Genomic DNA, 15,433 nt, shown 5'->3' with positions numbered 1-15,433 from the left:
CCTTTCTTTCTTTCTTTCTTTCTTTCTTTCTTTCTTTCTTTCTTTCTTTCTTTCTTTCTTTCTTTCTTTCTTTCTTTCTTCTTTTTGGGTGGAACTGGTGTTTTGAACTCAGGCCCTTGTGCTTGCCAGGCAAGCACTTACTCTACTGAGCCATTTCCCCGGCCCTAAAACCTTTCTTGAAGTCCTTTGAAAATTTGTACCAAGGTGTCAGCAATTTCTTCTAAAACTTCATGGTAATGATAATTAAAAGCCATTTCAATGTCCAAACCAACAAATTCATTTAAATGTCTATGGGTATTAGAGTCCTCAGCTTTGAATGCTGGTCAAATACAGAAAACCTTGTCAAAGTTGGCACAAATGCACATTTGCTTATACAGTTGTGGGGACTGAGCTAGGTATACATTCTTCTTAAAATATGACACAAATACATTGGCACCTCCTTCACTGGCAGCCAAAACAAGTTTAGGAGTTTGGATTTCCACAAATCCTTTTGTTAATTAAAGTTTCTTGGAAGAGATAGCAGATGCCTGACTGGAGATGGAAGATTGCCTGACTAGTTGATGTCCTAAGATCAGTGACTCTGTTGTCTACTCTTGTATCTTGGTTAACTGTAGCTCTTCTTTCCTCTTCTCCTTCTACCTCAGACCAAGTAGCATCATTCAGCTCTAGGAGCAGGCGGGGTTTACCAAACTAATGACATAAATCTTCTCAACATGTAATTCAACATCTTGCTGTGTACAGCTTCCAATTTTTTGATTCACTTTTCTCACAATGCCTTCTACATCTACAATGCTTTCTTTGTTCATGTTGTAGCAAATTTAACCATCTACTTCCTTGCATATTCTCCTACTGCAACAAGAGCCTGAACATTAAACTGCTGCTGATGTAGGATTAAGAAACAGTGCTTCCCTTTAGCTCTGCTTGTATGAACTCTTGCATGCACCCAAACAACTTCATCAGCTTTTGTACTGTCAAGTCTTTAGTCAAAGCCAAAACTTGATCTGTTTTTTCTTGTGATTGTATCATTGAAGATATTCCATATCTCTCTTTAGCATAATCTTTCACCATATCAAATGATCTCCCATAGCTTCTCCTGACTCTTGTGGCTGGCACTGGCACTGGGCATTGGGACACTGAACCTGAGAGTGGATACCAGCCTCCCTTGGAGGCTTCTGTAGGGCTGTTCAAGGGGCTTCTCCTTTACACACAGTCTCTGCCCTTCGACTCTCCTTTGGTTCTGGGACTAGCCTTTGGATGGTTTTAAAAGCTTAAATTCAATAGGTTAGTGATCACTATATGGTTTGAATTCTAAATCTGTGAATGAATTAGAGGAAAAATGAGTGTAAGACTTCATGTTTCAGGAATGATGCAGTAAGTGATGCTGCCTAAAAATCCAATTTCAAAGTTGTACCTCCAAGGAATTCTAAGGCTTATTTATATAAAGAATTGAATAACCTGTACAGTTACTAAACTACATAATAATTATAGTATTTGGTATCATGTACTTTTAAAGAACTCATGTCATTATGTACTCGGTGTATAGTGCCAGATTAGGATTGATTCCATTGTAAAGTAAGAACTTTGACATTGGAGTATCAACTTGAACCTTGTATGTTTCAGTAATTACTTTGGATGTTGAAATTTTTTTTTAAGTGTATCAGTTATTAAATTAGGTTCTTAGTAAGAAATTTAGAACACTAATTTATGAGGATAAATTCCTTTTGTCAGAGCAAAAATGGATCACGGGTAGCTATGGAGCTGACGAACAGCTTTGATTTTTGCTAAAAGCTGTGAGTTCACCGCTTTCTGTTCTGCCGTGCACTGCTCTGAAATCTAGTATCTCTCTTTCTCAGTGTCAGAGATCTCGCCTTCCTGGTGTCTAGGTTTCCACAGGTGCTTCTTGGTGTAAGCATCAGTGAGGTGTTTGAGGATTTTTACTTTGCTGAGACCAATTTTTGTAGAGGTGGCAATGACAGATTTCTGGTGTGTTCTTTGTAGAGGAACACGATTAAGGCTAAGAGGCTCAGTCACAAATGGCAAGCCACTGACCAACTGCTTCAGGAAGACCACTCTTTTGGCTCTGTGATGCCCAGTGAGGGTGATTAAGATGGTGCCAGGAGTGATGCTAGCTTGAAGGTTCCTTACGTGCTGACTGAAGGGTTTCTTGCCATGGCTCAAGAGCTTTCAGGGCCCATCTTCAGTAGGGTAGTATCTCAGCAGTTTCAAAGTTTAACCACCTGGGAACCTCCATTCTTGTCCCCACTGACTGGTTTTGTGATTGTAGCAAGAACTTTCTCCTTTTTTTTTCTCAATCTATGATTTATCAGCTGTGTACTTTCTCTTGTACAATGCCTTTCTGGAATATGTAGCAGATCTGGAGGGCCTAGCAATTCCTCTAACCAGGACAGGATTTCAGCTGCAGTGGGGCTGCCTCTTCTTGGACTTTTTTGCCTTCACCTTCCCCTTTTGACCAGTACCACTGACAGAAGCCTTCTTGGCTTCGGATTTCTTCTCTTTTGTGTCTGGCTTCTCAGTTTCTTTACCTGCCATCTTGCAAGATAGGAAAGAGAAATAAGTTTCCACCGAATGTTGTTATGGAAGCTCTATGGGATTCCTGAGAATTAGGAATCAGTTATGACTTTGTTACTGTTGCAGAATTTTAACAATTTTTTTTTTTTGTGTTGTAATTTTGGATTCTGTATGTGGATTGTGAGAAGTAAACCGGAAATACTGTCTCTGTGCTTTGGAATCCGTTGTGGTTTCAAAGGGCAAACAAAATACTTTTGTGGGTGTATGCCTGGTAAATTTTCACATAGGCTTTCCATACACTCCAAAAATGGGATACCCCAAAGTGTAAAGTAGCTTTATGGTTGCACATAGATTTCTGTTAACTTACATGTGATGTTTTAACTTATGGTAGCTGATGTTAATCAGCTACGATAGCTTTGTTAATCAGTAGCTGATTAACAAAGAAACATCCTTGAACATTTTTAGTACATCTTGTTCTGATGTACTAAAAATGAATAAGTACATCTTATTCATTTGTGGAATATTGTTTTAAGGGAGGGTTCTGAGATTTTATATCAACACTTGATATCCTAAATTTCTAGAGTTTTTTTCATATTTTTAAATTGTCAGGTATAAAGATCTATATAATCTTCAATTTAAAATGGTTTTTTCATAGCATAATTGATTAATCTTATTTATTTTTTATTTTAATGAGAAAAAAGATAAAATAATGCAAGACAGTTTCAAGACAGGTTATTATGACAGTTACAATAATTAATACATTGCATATTATTGTCTTCCTAGTAGTTATTCAGAGTATAAGATGGAGATATGATATCTTGTCTAAATAATTAGTACCAACTTTTCCTCTCATTGAACTAAGAGAAGGTAGCAGTATATCTATCCTAACTCTCTTGTATATATACATATATATTTTCACACACACATACACACAGACTAAAAAAAATGGTCCTTTATTTATATCCCCCTGTTTTGTTTTGTTTTGCCAGAGATGGGTGTTCCATTGTTCTTAGAGAAGCTGTGTTTGGAGAAGTCTTTAAAGGGCTTTCATACTTAATGCCAGACGCAACAGTGTAGGTGCTTGAATTCAGCAAAATGACCCAGTATAGCCCAATAGTCCTTAATAGTTGTGCTTATCAGCACAACTGGCAATTGTCTAAAGTTGTTGACGTGAACCTTTTACAGCTCAGTATATTAATATAGCTTTACTTTTATGCCTCTTGGTTATGCTTTTCTGCTTGATGGTTAAGACCAAGTTAAAGCAAAACCTATAGAACTCAAAATGTAACATTTGCTGTCTGAGAAGGTCAGTCAAGTCCCCTCAGGATTTACCCTGAAACTATGTACAGGACCTTGTGGATCTTATGTCAGTGTCAGCCATCGGGATGAGTCATTGTCATTGCTTGACCTGTTTGCTCTCTGTGAAAGCCTGAGAGAATTTTTTTCTCTCTCTCTAGGTGACTCTCCTTAGGCATACTGTACATCACTGATCACTTTCCTCTGTGGCTCCATCATCTCCTTGGTCAGAAAATTTGGGACACCTCTGAGTTATGGGATGTCATAGCAGAGGTTCTCTTATATCCTGAATTCTCACTGACCTTGAAGGGCTAGCACCAAAATAATGGCTATCCTTGTAGCCTCTCTATTTCTCTAATTTTTGGTCTGTAAACTTTAGTTGTTGAACACCCAGAAAAGAAGCTTAATGATGTTATTGCCCAGTAACAGAGGCAGTTGGGCTTAACATCACTATTTGCCAGTATATCAAACACCTTAGACATAACAGGGAACTGCTATTTTCCAACAACCATAGATATTCTAAACTTTATATCCCTACAGAATGTGAAAGACAAAACAAACAAACAAAAAAAAAACCAACTACACATTTTTACACAGGAATTTAGAAATCAAACCATATACAACATCATAGCAGGACAGTCCTATGACTTTTTTTTTTCTTGTCTCTTATTTTCTTTAAATTGATTAATCTTAGATTTTAACACTCTTTAAGTTCTTCCATTTCATAAGCAAGGAATAGCTTTTCATTTATTTATGTTTTCTTTTTAAATTTTATTTTAAAGAAGAAAAAGACCCAAAACAAGAACAAAGACAAAAACAAAACAAAACAATAAAATAACTGAATTTCACAGCAAGAATAGTAAATAACAATGTTAGTACCTTAACTCTTACTTTCAAGAAACCAATGGAAATTTATTGTACATTTATCTTAGCTGTCTTGAGTATATCCTTTTTTCCAGCTTTTTCTCCCATCCCAGTTGTTCTTTCTTTTTTAAAAAGATAAACATAACAAAACCAAGTTTCAAAACAGGTTATTAAGCGGCTGGAGAGATGGCTCAGTGGTCTAAAGCACCTACTTAGAACAAGCTTAGCAAAGCATCAGGGACCGCAGTTTGATCCCCCAGCACCACATGCCAGCCGGCCCCGCCCCCTGGTGGGCTGAGCTGGCCACACACACCACACACACTCACTCTCTCTCTGTCTCTCTCTCTGTCTCTCTGTCTCTCTCAAATAAATTAAAAAAAAAAAAGATGCTTAAATTGTTTAAAAAAAAAAACAGGTTATTAAGACAGTTACAATAGTTGATACATTGTGTATCATTGTCCTCCTAGTAGTTATTGTATGTCAAAGATATAGACCTCATATTTTACCTATAGTATCTTTTCTTTCTCTAACTTATTTGGGAGTTTTAAGAAAGGAATATTATTAAAGTGATGAAGCTTAGAAAAGCCCGGGTGATTTTTTTCCTTTCAGCTTGCACAATTCTTATTTACATGATTGGCTAGAGATGTCACATGTGATACAAAGTCTATATCTGGTTTTATGGTAAATCAGTCTGATCCAGGCTCAGCTGTAGCTGTCTTCAGTGTTGATTTTCCCAGTGTAAGTTAGGAACTTGGCATTGAAGACAGTGTGGTTTTGAGTAAGTAAAATTCAGATTGTGATGTTTTCTGTCACTTCAAATTCTAATTTTAGAGTTTCAGTTTTTGAAGCAAAATAATTCACTCCACGAAAGTTTGACATCTCTGATTTTCCATACACTTCTAGGTAAATTGGTGACCAGTAATTTGAATCAATCTCAATATCCTTTTTAGGAATATGCTGGATCCTTGCCCCCACCTACCCACAGAACTGTAGCCATGGATTTCTCTTTCTCTTTTTTGGGTCACACTCATACCTTAGAAGCAGTGGAGCAGAGAAAGCACACTCCATTCCCCTCCATTCATTTAAAATTGTTCCCAGTGGTTATTCCTGCTTCCATTGTCCTAAGAGAGGTAGAAATACAGTAACAAAAGCCTAGGAGTAAGCTGCTGCCCTAGTTTAGAGCATAAGTACTAGAGGTTAGGCACCAAGAGAGATTTAGGGGGAGGCACTTAAAACATCAGAGGTGTTTGGCCTTTAAATTCTGAAATCCTGAGGCCTCTTTTATCTATTGCTGTTACTACTTTTGACCTGTATACTATGCTATCCTGTAGCCCTGGTGCTTTTCTTGGTCTGTATTATACCATCATTTGGTGTGTACAGATCCTGAGCACAGCTTCCTGTGATCTTCAATAAACATAGCTGCTCACTTTTTCTGGATGTATACATTTGGCAATTCTTTCTTTTTTTTTTTTATTGGTAGGACAGTTTCAATAATTAACACATTGCATACATTCTTCCTAGTGGTTAATTGCTGTACAAGATGCAGACTTGATATCCTATTTACAAACACTCTTAGAACAAATCCCTCTATTCCTTGATAAAATGTAACTATATATCTATCCTAACCATTTTGAATACACAGATACAAAATGGGCATTCATCAGTATCCCCTTTTTTTGTTTAGTTTTGTTATTTGAATATTATAAGTGTGTTAACTCAGCAAAATATTCAAAAAGAGTTCAGTAGTCCATAATAGTGTTGGGTCTTCCGCTTCACTGACAGTGTCAGAATTTGTTGACCTGAGTCCTGTACAGCTCAACATAACAGCATGGCTTTACTTCTTTTACTTCGCTTTTATACTTTTCTGCTGGATGGTTAAGACCAAGGTAAAGCAAGACCTATGCAACAAGAGTTGTAGCTTTTGGGTCTGATAAAGTCAGTGAAATCCCCTCTGGATTTATTCTGACATCCTGTACCTCAGATTGTAGAACGTTTGTCAGTGTCAGCCATGTGGATGAGTAATGGCCATTGCTTGGCCAGTGTGCTCTCTGTGAAAGCTTGAGAGAATGTTTTCTCTCCATGTGACTCTACTTAGGCACACTCTACATCGTCAATCACTTTCCTCTTCGGCTTCATAATCTCGTTGATCAGAAAATTTGGGACACTACTGAGTTATGTGACATTACAGTACAAGTTCTCATATGTCCTGAGTCTTAATTGACCTTGGAAAGCTAGGGTCAAAATGTTGGCTTTCCTTGTAGCCCTCCTTTTTCTCTAATTTTGGTCTGCAAACTTAGGTTGTTAACCATCCAGAAGAGAAGCTTATTGTTATTACCATACAACCTAGGCTAATAAGCTTAACCTCACTATCTGTCTGCATATCAAACATCTTAGGCATAACATGGAACAGGTATTTTTCATCAAGTATTGATATGTTGAACTTTAAGTCCCTACAGAATATGATGAAAAAATATTTAAAAATTAGAATATATTTTTAAAATAGGCATAAAGAATTATATAATTCTTATGTTTGCACATAAGTCCAAAAATCTAATCACATACAACCTTGAAGCAGGACAGTCCCACAACATTCCTTTTCCTGTCTCCTGCCGTCGTTCACCACCCCCTTCTTTTTGAACAATCATCTACCCGAGAGACAGCACGGCAGCAACTGGCATGTCATGACAAGCAGCCTGTATTCAGAAGACCAGAATGACAGGCACTCCACGCATGAACCTACTATTACAAATCACTTGGCAATTCTTTACTTGTACATAAGAACCTAGACTGTTCACCTGTAGAAGAACTACATTAGACCCTTTGCATTTGTATTTGAAAGTTTCTTGGTAATACAAAATTATATATTTTTCAGTGCTTGTAATAAAACATGAAGAGTGGCTTGTTAAGTTTGGTATACAAGCCACATACTACTCTTTTCCTTAACTTTTAAAAAGAAAATTCACTTTTCAAATTATTAAGCTGAATTTTGTAGCTCCAACTTGAATATTGAAGGTAGCAGAAAGTCTTTTCTTGTAGCTACTATCTAATAGTTTGATGCCATGGACAAGATTATACATTCTTTGAGCAGAAGGATTACTCTGAATTCATCTTTATGTTTTATTAAACTCAGATTTTTCATATTATATAGTTATATGGAGTCAGTATAATCAGTTTGTTGAATTAGAGGGATGATATTAAACTTATACGAAAATAAGGCTAAATGGAAGAAATAACTGTAACTAGGTCTTATACTTATTTACCTATCATGGTATTTTACCTTAAACAACAAGGGGTAATATTTTCTTTACCTTTGAAGCAAGTGTGGCCAGTCAGAAATGGTAGCATGTGCTTGTTTTGCTATCAGATACCGATTTTCTTTGAATAATCTGCTTTGTGTGGTGATTCTGGTGTTAGAGAAGATCATTATTTTATTTTTAGTGCTAAACTCATGACTTAATCTCTCCAGTGTTTTTAATCATCATTTATTTTATCAGACTAATCAATTAGTTCTAAATACTGAAATCTGCTTTTAAAAGATAATCTTTGAGATTTGGAGAAAGAAATCATTTCTATTTAGTTTTTATCCTCACATTTGGTTTTGGTTTTGGTTGTGGTTATAGTGAAGAATGCATAGATAGGCATTTGTCATTTTAAGTCCTTTGAAACAAATATCCATTAGTCAAGTATCATCTTTATTTCTTAAAAAATTTGATTGTTACTCATAAAATTGACCATTTCTGCCATTTAATCATTAAATACAATTATATTATTGTACCATTACCATCATCCATCTGTAGATTTCATCTTCCAAAACTAAAACTTCATCCTCATTTCTTAAGTAAAAAAGTTCTTTTTAGTTGCCCAGAGGCATAATACAAGCTTCCTTTTCTACCTTTGTTTGATCTGCTAACTGTTATGTTTATAAAAGTTTTGTTGGCTAGAGTTGGCAGTCATGGAAACACATACATGTTAAAGATAACATCTATCTATAGTAATAGTCCAGTGATATCTGTCCACTAGTTTCTGTTTTTTTCTTTTTTGGTTACTGGGAATTAAACTTGGGACCTCACACTTGCCAAGCAGTTGCTGCACTACTAGCTAACTGTCTCCTTTAGAGCTTTCAATGATAGAAACAGCCCACTGTGGCAGTTTGCTGTGAATTCACCACTATTGGTCTAGTCCTTTAGATTGGACACCAGATATTTTGTATAAGTCTGGTGAATAGAATTCTCTGTGAATTTTCTTAAATCACACCAACAAACATCTTCAGTTTTCTGTGAGCAAAGTGTAACAGTTGCAGAATTTTAGTCTTGTCTTTTAACATCAGTTTTTTCTTTTTGCAAGCAACTAGCCTTTGACAATGTTATATTCTACGTTTTGATGGGAATAACTACTTCTATTTTTTACTATAAATTTTAAAATATTACTCAAATCACCTAATTATATGAAAATACAATTAGGATAAGAACATTTTTTAACATAAATACCTGTTTCTTGATGGTGTACCGTACAGGTGAAGGGGACACAAGGGCAAGTTGTAAGCATTGCCCTTTCCTTCATAATTCCTGTGTAACATACTACTGCTTAGACTTAGTGATATGCAACTTGTTTTGTGTATAATTTTGTGGGCCTGGAATTTGGGGAGAATTTTACTGGTTTTACATTGTTGCCCTTAAATGGCCAAAGTTTAGAGATTTCTGAAGCCCTCTTCCCATGTCTAGCCCTGAGGCTACACAAACTGTTTAGATTTGTGTAGTTACATTTCTGAAATGGAGGGTAATTTCCTCCAAAGTAATTGTTCCATGTGGCAGGAAGTAGAAGCTGCCCATTTCTTAAGGTCTTTGCCCCTAAAATGGTACATGTCTGCCACTGTGGCCGAAGCAGTTGTGAAACCCATCTGTATTCAAGGGATGAATACAAATGTATTCAAAATGAATACAACTGTATTCAACTGATTTATCTCTTCTTCCTCTTCCTCTCCCCATTCCTCTTGTTCTTGGGCAGGGGGGTTAGCATTGTGGATTGAACCCTGGGTCTTTGCACTGAGCTACTTCTCCAGCTCTTTTATTTTGAGTCATGGTCTTACTAAGTCTCTAAAGTGTCTGGCCTGAAAGTGGCTTCTTTCTGCTTCAGCTTTCCAGAGTACTGGGATTAGAGACCTGTGCCACCATGGCTGGCTAGGTTTGTTTTCTTGGCAGGACTGATACCCAAGAGTTTGTGGCTGTTTTTAATTACCATAATTTTCTTTTCTTTTCTTTTTTCTTTTTTCTTTTTCAGTCTCAATCACTGTCTCAGCATGCCCCACGGGTGGAACCAGCACAGCACACCAGCCTGCGCAGCATGCCCGGGATCAAACCCTGGCCACTGAGCTTTCGTGTGCTAAGCTATCAGGCTGGCCCTAATTACCATAAATTTAAATGGTTTACCTATTAGTGACATTCTTAATTTTGCAAAGCTTGAGACTTTGTAGTGAATGTCAATGCCAAAGTCTGGGAAAAGACAAATAGGACCATATTTAATGAATTCAGAGTAGGTTATAAATGAATATAAAAGACTAGAAAAGAGAACTAATCACGTAACGCTGGTGGTAACTTAAGTATACGTACAACTGAAAAGCACTTGTGTATTAATGAAGCTCTTTTTCTATCATATTTGAGTTACTGTGCCTTCCAGCTTAATAACAGAAGCAAAAATAAGATAGCAGAGCAGTAAACTAATCTCAATGATGTGTATCAATGGATTTTAGTGTTAATTTTTTGGCAGGATGCAAATCCTATTTGCTATCTAGATAACAAGACATTTTAGACTATGGTGTTTAATGGTTTTGTTACATGAACTAGATTACAGTTTTATGTCTGAGAATCCAACATTTTAAAATGAGTTTCATAGCTATAAAAGTTTTTTCATTTTTATCATGTAAGCTAGTTTATTTTTGCAAATAAGTTGGTAAAATTTACCTTTGATTTTAGATGTATCTTATGTCATCTATATTGATGAAGGATAATCAGTTCTTTTCAGTAACGTTTTTATGGCACAATTTAAAACTGTTACCTTTTTTGATGGTCAGTGAATGATAGCTGAACAAACAGTTTTTTACATGATCTGTAGAACTAAATTATTTCATTACACTTTTGCTATTGGAACTTAATATTTTCCTAAGGTTAGTTAATATTTACAAAAATTGTCTTGCTCTTTAAGATGATAAAACCATATTGGGCTGCATATTTTCTTTAATTAGTATCAAATTAGTTAAAGATGATCTTGAGTCATATATTTAATACAGCAAGAATGAAAACAAGCATTCTCTGTGATTGATATTGACTCCTGTTTTCCTGATGTTGACAAGAGGAATTACTCTCAATTATTAATTCCACTATAATTTTAAGTGCTGTTTCTCTTTAGGCAAAGACTGGTTATTTCTAGGAACTTGTAAAACAGTGTTATTGGAAATGACTCATTAAATTAATTAGGTGCTTTTAATCTATGCATAGAAGTAAATTACTAATTTCTTTTGGCCATCAACTCTGTTTCCATTTTGCTCATTATTATGTATAAGGAGGTACAATGGAAAAATGTCTATTTTGCATACAATATTGGTATTCTGAATAATGTCATAAAATAAATTTGTAAGATGAATGCCTTTGGTGTATTATATGCATTTTCCAATTAAATTTTTCTTATATTGAATTTTGTTCCAATAGTTTCCTTTAATGTTATTTCAAAATGAAGAGTGATTATTTTCAAAGAAATCAAAATTTTTAAGAACGCTATTGGCACAATTTAAAAACGTTGCCTTTTAAGATGGTCAGTGAATAAAAGCTGAACAAACAGTTCAGTGCTCTATTCAGAGCACTGAAATATGAAAGTTTACAAATTAAAATATCGTTCAGAGTTTATAAAATAGTGCATAGTCATTGTCATCTTCCAATTAGCTATTTGGTGAGATATAAAATTTTTCGTATTCATGAGTATATGTGTAAAAGCTATACAACACAAATGAGTTATAATTCTTTTTTTCTTTTAGTTTTAATTTTTTATTAATTTTATTGAGAAACACATAGCAATGAGACAGTTTCAAAACCAATTAATAAGATAGTTTCAATAATTAATACATTGCATATTGTTGTCTTTGTACTTATTCATAGTAGAAGATGCAGACATGATATCCTGTCCAAACACAAATCTTTCTTTCTCATTAAGAGAAAGTAGCTGTATATCTATTATAACTGTTTTGTATATACAGATACAAAATGGTCCTTCATTCGTATCCCCCCCTTTTGTAAACTTTTTGTCAGAGATGGGTGTTCTATTGACCTTTAAATATTGTAGGTGAGTGAATTGAGCAAAATAATCCAATATAGTCCAGTAGTCCATAATAGTAGTGGGTTATCCATAAGATTGGCAAAATCAGAAGTTGTTGACCTGAGCCTTTTATAGCTCAGCATATTAATATGGCTTTACTTTTTATACTTCTTTTTATACTTTTCTGCTAGATGGTTAAGACCAAGATAAAGCAAGATCTGCATAACAAGAAATGTAACTTTTGTATTTGCCAAGGTCAGTCAGATCCCCTCAGGATTTACCCTGAAACCCTGTATCACAGTTTGTAGATCCTTTGCAAGTGTCAACCATATGGATGAGTCATGGCCATTGCTTGACCAACTTGCTCTCTGTGAAAGCCTGAGAGAATGTTTTCTCTCCATTGATTTTCCTTAGCCACACTCTACATCGTCCCTCTCTTTCCTCTGTGGACTCATAATCTCATGATCAGAAAATTTGGGACATCACTGAGTCACAGGCTGTTAGGACAGGTTCTACTATGTCCTGAGTCCTCACAGACCTTGAAAGGCTAGGACCAAAATGTTGGCTGTCCTTGCAGCCTTTCTTTTTCTATAATTTTTGATCTGCAAACTTAAGTTGTTAATCCTCCAGAAGAGATGCTTAATGATAGTATTACACTATAACATAGGCAGTTGAGCTTAACCTCGCTATCTGTCTAAATATCAAACATCTTAGACATACCATGCAACAGGTATTTTCCATCAAGTATTGATACATTAAACTTTAAGTCCCTGCATAATGTGAGGAAAAGAATTAAACAAATAGGAATAAACAATTACATATTTTTACACAGAAATTTAGAAATGTAACTATATGCGGCATTGTAGCAGGAGAATCCTATGACTTTCTTGTCTCTTGTTTTCTTTTCTTTCCTTTTTTTTTTAAAAAAAAAAACATTTACTTGAGAGACAGTATGACAGTAATGATATGACATGACAAGTAGTATGAATTCAGATGACCAGCATGACAAACATTCCAAGCATGACCATACTATTATACATTGCTATCTTCAGTGCAGTTGCTTAGTTCACAGGTATCAGCATATATAGTTATTCAGGGTGAAAATTCTACCATTTAACTGCTATTTTCAAGAACCTGCTGAAGATTCTCAGGATCATTGTCTTAACCATCTTGTGCATATAAATGTATGGCTTTGCCACTGTCGTTTCCTAGCTTTTCTCCTTGCCATTTCTTCGTTGTTTAATATTTAAGTTTTTGCTTTGCTTTTAATTGTGTTATACCTTTCTAATTGTATTTCTTCTTTTGATTTCTTACACTAGGGAGAATATTTGATATTTACAGATGTGGGTCTGGTTTATTTCACTTATGACTATATCTTCAAGACATTCACTGAAGTATAAAGGCTTCGAGTTTATCATTCGTTATAGCCGAGAATACTCCCTTGTACAAAAATATCACGTCTTTTTGACCCATTCCTCAGGTGACAGGCATGTTGGTTGTTTACAAGATTTGGCTATCACAAATTGTGCTGCTATAAACATAGGAACACCTATATCACTATGATATGATATTTTCAGTTCCTGTGGGGAAATTCCCAGTAGGGGGATAGCTGCATTGAATGGAATTTCCAGTCCTAGTTTCTTAAGGACTCTCCACACTGATTTCCATAATGTTTGTACCAGTCCACATTTGCACCAGCAGAGGAAAAGGGCTCCTTTTTCCCTACAGCCTTTCCAACAGTTGTTGTTGGTTGATTTCTTTGTGATAGCCATATTTTCTGGGGTGAGATGGTATCTCAGTGTTGTTTTAATTCACATTTCATGGATAGTTAGTGATTTGCAGCATTTTTTCACATATTTATTCGCTTCTTTAATTTTGTCCTCTGAGAAGTGTGTGTTCATCTTGGATGCCCATTTCTGCATTGGGTCTTTAAATTTAGGTGCCCTGATGTTTTGTAGTTCCTTATAAATTCTAGACAGCAAACCTTTCTTTCAGTGCTTTTTAGTTAAGATTTTTTTGAAATTTGTGGGTTGTCTTTTCACTTTGTTGGTAATTTCTTTTTCTGTGCAAAAACTTTTGAATAAGAAAAGGTCCTATTTGTTAATTCTGTCAAGTATTACCCATACAATTTGATTTTTGTTCATGAACTCTCTCCTTACACCTATGTCGTCAAGACTTCCTCCTAGTTTCTCTTCCAAGAGATTTAGTGTTTTTGTTTTAATGTTTAGATCTTGAATCCATTTTGACTCTAGCTTGGTGCATGGTGATAGACCTCAGTCAAGTTTAATTTTTGGATTGTAGAGAGCCAGTTTTTCTAGCACCATTTGTTAAAGAGGCTGTCTGTCTTACAGTAAGCCTGTATGGCCCCTTTGTTGAAGATAAGGTGGCTGTGTGTGTTTGTACAGGCTTCTGCATCTCCTAATCTATTCCACTGATCCACAAGTCTATTTTTTTGCCAATACCGTGCTGATTTTATCACAGTAGCCTTGTAGTATAATTTCAAGTCAAGAATAGTAATGCCTCCTGCCTTGTCCTTATTGCCCAGGATTGCCTTTGCTATTCTAGGTCTTTTCTGGTTCCAGATAAATTTTAGGAAGGGTTTCTCTAGGTCTGTGAGGTATGTTGGTGATATTTTGATAGGGATTGCAGGAAAACTGTACAGGAATTTTGAGAGTATGGCTATGTTCACAGTGTTCATTCTTCCTATCCAGGAGCAGGGAATATCTTTCCGTTTTCTGAAATATTCTATGATCTCTTTTTCAGAGTATTGTAATTTTAATTGAATAGATCCTTGACTTCTGTAGTTAGATTAATTCCAAGGTATTTCGTTTTCCACAGTGGTATTATAAAAGGTATTGTTTCTCTTAATTTCCCTCTCAGTGTGTTTGTTAACTGTGTGGAGGAATGCTATTGACTATTGGATATTGACTTTGTATCCTGCTATGCTACTGAATTTCTGTATTAATTCTAGTAGCTTCTTAGTGAAGTTTTTTGGGTGTTCCAAGTAAGGTATCATATCATCTGCAAATAATGATAGTTTATCTTCTTGAACTAGTGTTACTCTTACTCCTTTTATTTCTTTCCCCTGTCTAATGGCTCTAGCTAATGATTCCAGGACTATATTGAATAGGAGTAGTGATAGAGGACATCCTTGTCTTGTAGCAGATCTGACAGTAAAAGATTTCACTGTTTCCCCATTTGCAATTACATTAGGCATTGGGTTGTCATAGAAGGCTTTTATCAGATTGAAATAGAGGCCATCTATTCCAATTTTTTCCCATAATTTTATTGATAAACAAGTAGCAATGAGACAGTTTCAAATCAAATTGGTAGGACAGTTTCAATAATTAACACATTGCATATATTCCTCCTAGTGGTTAGTTGCTGTACAAGATGCGGACATGCTATCCTATCTACAAACACCATTAGAACAAATCACTCT

General features: G+C 35.5%; 1 protein-coding gene and 1 pseudogene across 1 annotated transcript in view; one reads left to right on the top strand and one right to left on the bottom strand.

Moving 5' to 3' along the window:
- Ccdc91 (coiled-coil domain containing 91) overlaps window positions 1-15,433 on the top strand; it is a 327,571-nt gene that overhangs the window by 87,749 nt on the left and 224,389 nt on the right. The gene's annotated exons all lie outside the window — the stretch shown is intronic.
- On the bottom strand, window positions 165-1,126 carry LOC101585303 (annotated as a pseudogene).

This window comes from Octodon degus, unplaced genomic scaffold (assembly GCF_000260255.1).
Source record: "Octodon degus isolate 3935 unplaced genomic scaffold, OctDeg1.0 scaffold00034, whole genome shotgun sequence".
NCBI classification, from domain to species: Eukaryota; Metazoa; Chordata; class Mammalia; order Rodentia; family Octodontidae; genus Octodon; species Octodon degus.
The sequence above is the reverse complement of the archived record's forward strand: the minus strand, read 5'-3'. Positions and strand labels throughout refer to the sequence as shown.